This window comes from Rosa chinensis, chromosome 2 (genome assembly GCF_002994745.2).
Source record: "Rosa chinensis cultivar Old Blush chromosome 2, RchiOBHm-V2, whole genome shotgun sequence".
In the NCBI taxonomy this organism is placed as follows: Eukaryota; Viridiplantae; Streptophyta; class Magnoliopsida; order Rosales; family Rosaceae; genus Rosa; species Rosa chinensis.
Window position 1 is genome coordinate 50889115 of NC_037089.1, and position 6922 is coordinate 50896036.

Here is a 6922-nt window from a genome sequence, read left to right on the forward strand (position 1 = left end):
TCAATTGAGTTTCTACGACCCTTGATCCGGAGTAGGAATACCCTTTAAGGAATCTAATGACCTATGAGCCTTGAAAAGCCTTGGGTACGGTTCTTAATGCCATTATGAATTAAATGACCATATCGGAGTATATTTGTGCATTGAATTTGGCTAGGAGGATACCCTAGTGACCTAATTTTCATTTCTTGATAAGTTTCTATTATATTTATCTTTGGTTGCAATATTAATTTTCAATTGTCAATTTTACTTTTCGCAATTAAAAAAATCAATTTTTACAAACCACTTTCATTGTCCATACCACTCGGTTGTGAGCTTCCGCATTTATTTGTGGTTCTCTTGACCAATTTTAGGCTTGGTTGTTCCGAGCCGGGCATGTAAATAGCTTGGTGCTATTTTTAGGTTTTGTTTGTTAAAATTGTTGGTGACTTAGTAATCGGCATAACCAAGGATTGAAGTTAGCTTTTCAATCCCCGTGGTACGATAATTTCGGGTCTAAATATTTCCCACTTCTTTGATGACCGTGCCCTTATTGCGCGTAAGTTGCATTCAAGCACACAAATCAAATGGCGCCGTTGCCGGGGATCGAATCGATAGCTTTAATCCCTTGGTTTTTGGTTGTTAGGTCACTTGCATTATTTTCTTAGTTTTTTTTAGATTTAAAAAAAAAAAAAAACTGTTTCTTTATTTTACTTTTCTTATTTAGATTATTTCCTACTTGTGTGTTTGTTTGTTGAGACGTTGTGATTATTTCTATCGAAGTGACGGGCCTTGTATTACTTTGTAGTACATGTAAGACATGAGCATCGATAGCGATCGTCACTTGCCTTGACTTGTTTGCTAGCTTTTTATTAGGTTTCCTACTTAGTCGTTAATTTCTTGAGTTGTTGGTTTTCATCATTTCTTTGCTTTTGTTATTTTATTTTCTTTTTTTTAATTGTTGTCTTACTTTCTCTTCTTAACCCCTCTCATTCAAAAAAAAAAAAAAAAGTGAAATTTGATTCTCATTGCCTATTTTGTGAATTTTTGAGAACTCATTACGTGGTCTCATTTTTGTTCCAAGGTGTATGAACGAAGCATCTTCTTCATATCAACCGATCACTCTTAGAAGCGGAAGGATATTGAGTGAGGCTACTGGAGGGAGACCAAGAAGGAGGATCCGAAGGCCATTAGTGACCGAGAGTGCTCCACCTCGAGTTCTTGATCAAGAGAGAGTACCTCTAAGACATTCACAAGGAGAAGTCAACATGGGAGACGCACAAAATCCTCCTCAAGGCAAGACCATGAGGGAGTACACTAGCCCCACTATTGTTGATCACCCTTCTTGCATTGTACTCCCTCCATGTGAGCATCACTTTGAGATCAAGCCAACTACCTTGAGCATTCTACCCACATTTAATGGCATGGCTTTGGAAAACCCTTATGACCACATTGCGGAGTTTGAGCAAGTGTGTACTACTGTTCAACCTAATGGTCTCACTTCTAATGGTTTGAAGCTTAGATTATTTCCTTTCACACTCAAGAACCATGCAAGAAAGTGGTTGAGCAAGTTGCCTCCTAGATCAATACGTACATGGGTTGAGATGCAAGAAACTTTCTTAGGAAAGTACTATCCTCCTTCAAGAACTTCCAATGTTAGAGATGAGCTAATTGCATTTAGACAACACCCTCAAGAGAGTTTTCATGAGTGTTGGGAGCGCTTTAAGGATCTTGAGATGTCATGTCCTCACCATGGGTTAGAGAAGTGGTTTCTTGTGGACAAGTTCTATAGATGATTGATGGCGGACCAAAGACAAAGAGTTGACACTTTTAGTGGTGGAACTATTGCAAGCAAGCTTCCCGATGTTGCTTGGGACACATATGAAGAGCTTTCACTTAATTCCCTTCATTGGGATGATCATGATGCAAGGAGACAACAAGTGCATAACAAGGAGAGTACACCTAGCCGAGGTGGTATCTATGAGGTTCAAGGAACATCATCCGGGCCTTCTATGCATGAGTTCAAGAGGCTAGAAAGCAAGATTGACCAATTTCTAAATCAAGTGAACCGGAATCCTCCTCAATCTCAAGTCAAGATGGCAACTTCTACATCATGTTTGCTTTGTGAAAGTCTAGCACATTCCACTCAAGAGTGTCACTTATCATCCAAGTTTCCGGACTTTGTTGAAGAACAAGTGAACCAAGTGGGTAATTTTGTGCCAAGGAACCAAAGAAATGATCCTTACTCTAACACTTATAATCCCGGTTGGAGAAATCATCCCAATTTTTCTTGGAGAGACCAAGGAGGTTTATCTAGTGCGTTTCAAGGTGGAAAGCAAAGCTTTAGAGGTGGCCAAGGTCAAGACTCATCAAATGTTGCTAATTATGGCAATGCACACCAAGGAAGCACTAATTTTTCACAATATGGTCAACATGGACAGCAAGCATATGGGTCTAATTCTCAAGGCCAATTTACCTCAAGTCAAGGATTTCATGGTCAAAACACCCCTCCTGGGTTTACACAAGGTGTTGGCTATAGTGGTAGCAAGTTTCAAGGCAATCCTAGCTCATTTCAAGGCCCCCACCAAGGCGAGAACTACAATTCTCCTCCTATTCTCCAAGGCATTCCTATTCAAGCTCCAAATGAACCAAAGAAGCCTAATTTTGAAGACTTGATGGGAGAGTTTCTCAAGGTTCAAACTTCTACTAATGCGGAGACCAAGCAAAACATCTCTTCACTAGTTCAAGGGTATCAAACTCTACAACAAGGCATGGCTAGACTAGAGGTACAAGTGGGCCAAATGGCCACCAATATGAGTGAGAGACCAAAAGGAGCCTTACCTTCACAACCGGAGCCAAATCCAAGAGGAAAACTCCATGAATGCAATGCCATCACCACTCTACGTTCGGGAAAGGTATATGATAATCATGTTTACATGCCTACATCTTCTAGTTTCCATACAAATCCTCTATTTGATGACGATGTTGATTTGCATTCATATGGGGCCAAGAGGGAAGAAAATGTACCTCTTGGCCATGTTGTTCATGATAATTTGCATTTGCATCATGATTCTTTATATTACAAGGAGGATGGGACCGGAAGGGAAGAAAATGTACCTTCCGGTAAATATGGAGTGGGTGATGTGACTTTGAATGCCAAAGGAAGAAATAAGGGGGTGGATAAGGTAGCCGGAGGGGAAGAAAATGTACCCTCCGGAGAAGCTATTCTTGGTAAAGGTTATGGTTTCTTGTCCTTTGAGAACAATGCAAGCAAATATGGTTTGATTGATAGTGGCAAAGAAAGGGCCATGTTGAGAAAGAAGACTTCTAGGGATGAGGATGTCTCGGACCCTAAATTAGATGGTGAGGCCATGAAGGCTAGGGACCCATCTACGGCCGATAACACCTCTAGGAAGATTCTTGATGACATTAGACCCACCACTCATGAGTTTGAGCCATCTACTTCTAGAGAAAATGAGGGGAGGAATAAGGAGGAAGATCTACATATGCATGGTAGCTCTAGGGATAGGAGTGGTCCGGTCTACTCATCACTAGGCGAGGCCTTGAGGGCTAAGAACCCTAGTGGGACTGTGACTACCCTTAGGGGCACTACTGGAAGTCTCACCTTTGATCCACCTCTTGATTTGAATACATTGGAGCCACCACTTCCTTATCCTAATGCCGCAAGAAGAGATAATTCAAAGAGGGGTAAGAAGAAGAGTGGTTTAATGAGGGAGATACAAGAAATATTTAAGAAAGTGGATGTCAATATCCCATTGATAGACCTCATTCATCAAGTGCCGGTGTATGCTCAATTTCTCAAGAGCTTGTGCATGAATAAAAAGAAATTTAAAGCCGATGAGACATTTGAGTTGAAGGAGGAAGTAAGTGCAATTATCCAACGAAGACTACCACCAAAGATGCAAGATCCGGGGAGCTTTACCATAGGGTGTACCATAGGAGAGAAAGTGTTTGAAGGAGCTCTCATGGACTTAGGGGCGAGTGTCAATTTGATGCCCTTGGCTATATATCGGAAGCTACAAATTGGTGAGTTGAAGCCCACATCAATTAGATTGCAGTTAGCGGATCGTAGCACAAGGCGTCCGGTGGGACTTGTAGAGGATGTGCTAGTGAGAGTAAATAAATTTATTCTACCGGCCGACTTTGTAGTGTTGGATATGGGTGAAGACCCTTACCTTGATAATGAGTTACCTATCATTCTAGGCCGACCATTTATGGCAACGGCGGGTGTGAAGATCAATGTGTTGAAGGGTACCATTAGACTCAAGGTTTTGGGTGACAAAGTAAAGATAAAAGTATGCAATCCATTCTATCCGCCGGACATTATGAAGGAGGTATTCTCTATTGATTTGGTGAAGGGTAATGAAGCCAAGAGTGAGCGGATCTTTGGACCTTTGAATCCCTCCAAGCCTACAATCCGTGCACAAAATCATTTCTCACCTATTTGGGGTTATGACAATGAGCCACCATTGAAGCATGATGATGTAGTTCCTACTTCTACTTTGGAGCCGACTATCGAGCTTGAAAAGCTAACAACCCCTATTCTTGAGACTTATGAGCAACACGAGAAGAAGAGTCCACCATTGAGTGAGGCACAAAAGGAGTCCAACAAGAAGTTAAAGGAGGTTTGTGGAGTTGTCAAGAAGAAGGAAGGATCTAAGAGGTATGATTGGCCTCCACCTTCAAGCTACAAACTTACTTCTTCAATTGCTAGATGTTTTGGAAATGATAGTGATGCTAGCACAATTGTTGTGGGTGGTAAGAAGACATCCTTTGAGCCACCTTGAGGGAGAAAAGTGAAGAAGACCGGCTTGAGGTCTTTAAAAACAAGCGCTTCTAGGGAGGCAACCCTAGGTGGTTTTGAAATTTCCTGGTTTATTTTGCATCAATAAGGCTATTTGGCCATCTTTTTGGAGGATGGGAGGTGTTCGGAGTTGGAAGTGTGAAGAAAGAATGAATTTGGTAGTGAGCAGTTTCTGTCCAGGAAATTCAGTTGAATTTGGGTGACTATAGTTTCCATTATACATGCTATTTTGAGCTGAAATTTTCTGAAGCTATTCTCCTATATGTCTACTATTCTGTGCCAAAATTTGAGCCACTTTCAGTCACTGGAGATCATGTTATTTGATGGTCAATGAATGAGGGTCAGAACAGAAATAGCTACTGTAGAGTGAATTTGGGAAGCTACATCCTCTACATATCAAGTTATTTGGAGCTCAAATTTTCCGGAGATGTATCTTCACATGTTCTATATATGCTGGTACAACAGTTTTCCATTTTAACCTCTCTACCTTCAGATATGGTGCTCCAAGAAATAGGGGCCAGAAACAGGGCACAGCAGAAACTGCAGAACAGATCAGTGAGTTTGGAGGCCAACGATGTTTGACTCAGATATGATACTTCAGTGAAATTTTACCTTCAGATATATTCATGAGTCTACTTTAGTATCCAGTTGGTCTCACCCTCTTTGCACCTCTGGAGCTTCAGATATTACAGTTTTGGTGACTGAGGGTCAGCAGAAAAATTCATGACAGATTGGCAAGTTTGACCAGCTTTAATTTTAATTTTAATTGGAGATAGGTGGCTAACTTTATATGGATAGAAATCTCTCTGAGTCTACTTTCCATTTCAAGTGGCCTTACCTGATTATCACTTTCTGAGTATGAGCTATGGGCATTTGAAGACAGAAAGGTCATTGCTGGAAGTTTTCTGCACTCACTAGTTTGTGTTCACTCGGGGTGGTTGGACTTCTTGCACTTCAACTTTTCAATGGAGGCCATTGTAGGGCTGTTGTGAGGTGTGTTGGAGGTGATCAAGGCCATGTGCTTAATGAAGGACCTTGTCCTTATTCTTTGGTAGCCTATTTGTGACGCATTGCTCTTTGGACACTATATATTTTTCAATGGAGTCGATCTTTCTTGAGCACCTTGAGCTATTATGGAGCATACGTTAAGGAAGTCAAGGTCTTGTGCCTTGAAGTTGGTGTCTTATTTTAGTCTTCTCCGAAGGTCGTGAGAAATGGAGGGTCAACAAAGGGGGTTTTCGCATCTTTTCTCCGCAATTAGATTTTTCTTTTCATAGTTAATTTGTGTGCCTTCGCCCGGACTTCACTTTCATGCCTAAATCCGACAAGGATTTTAGCTTTCGAGCTCACTTTACAACATTGAGGACAATGTTGGTTTTAAGTGTGGGGGTGAGGGCTCGGGCGCCCTATAAAAAAAAAAAAAAAAATTGATTAGCTTTATGTAATTATATTTTAGTGGTTAATGCCTTTTCCAACCCCAATGACGAGACATGGACTTAACTTGTTATGATTGTTGATAGATTAAGCATGATCTAGGACTTTAAATTTGTTTTGTGATTGAGTGTATATGTGATCTATGCTTGATTATATGTGTGCACATAGCCTATGTTAGGTTCGTTCATCATAGTTAGAGAAGCATATAGATTATTCGATTAACTTGCATGCCTTATTTGTGAGTTTTTGAGCCTAATATCCATAGTGTATGCATTGTTCATTCACTTTTTCTTCATGTGTGTACAATTTCATGACATTGCATATCTAGAACTTGCTTGAGACCTCTCGAGGCTACTTTTAGCTTGCGACATGATAGAAAGGATGGAGGCATTAGGACTATATACCACCATGGCCAAAGAAGCATGTGCCCAAAAATATTTACCACTAGATTGCCACTTTGAGCCTATTTATATAATTTAGCCTTTTTGTTCATTATCACCACAAATTCCTACCTAGCCTATACACTTTTATCCTACCCTTCCATGGTAGTTGGTGAAGCGATTCGAGAGAATGACTTTATGTTTGAGTGCTTCCAAAGAAAAGAAAAGTCAAAAGTGTAAGGTTATAAAAGAATAAGTGTGGGGGTGAGTGATTTGTATAGAAAAGAAAGTTCTCAAAAAAAAAAAA

General features: G+C 40.5%; 1 non-coding gene across 1 annotated transcript; it reads right to left on the minus strand.

Annotated features, from left to right (window-relative positions):
• Positions 1 to 1628: 1628 nt before the first annotated feature.
• LOC112191143 lies at positions 1629 to 1735 on the minus strand. The gene has a single exon (XR_002932860.1). It is a non-coding gene; the product is annotated as a small nucleolar RNA R71 (small nucleolar RNA).
• Between the last annotated feature and the right edge of the window lie 5187 nt (positions 1736 to 6922).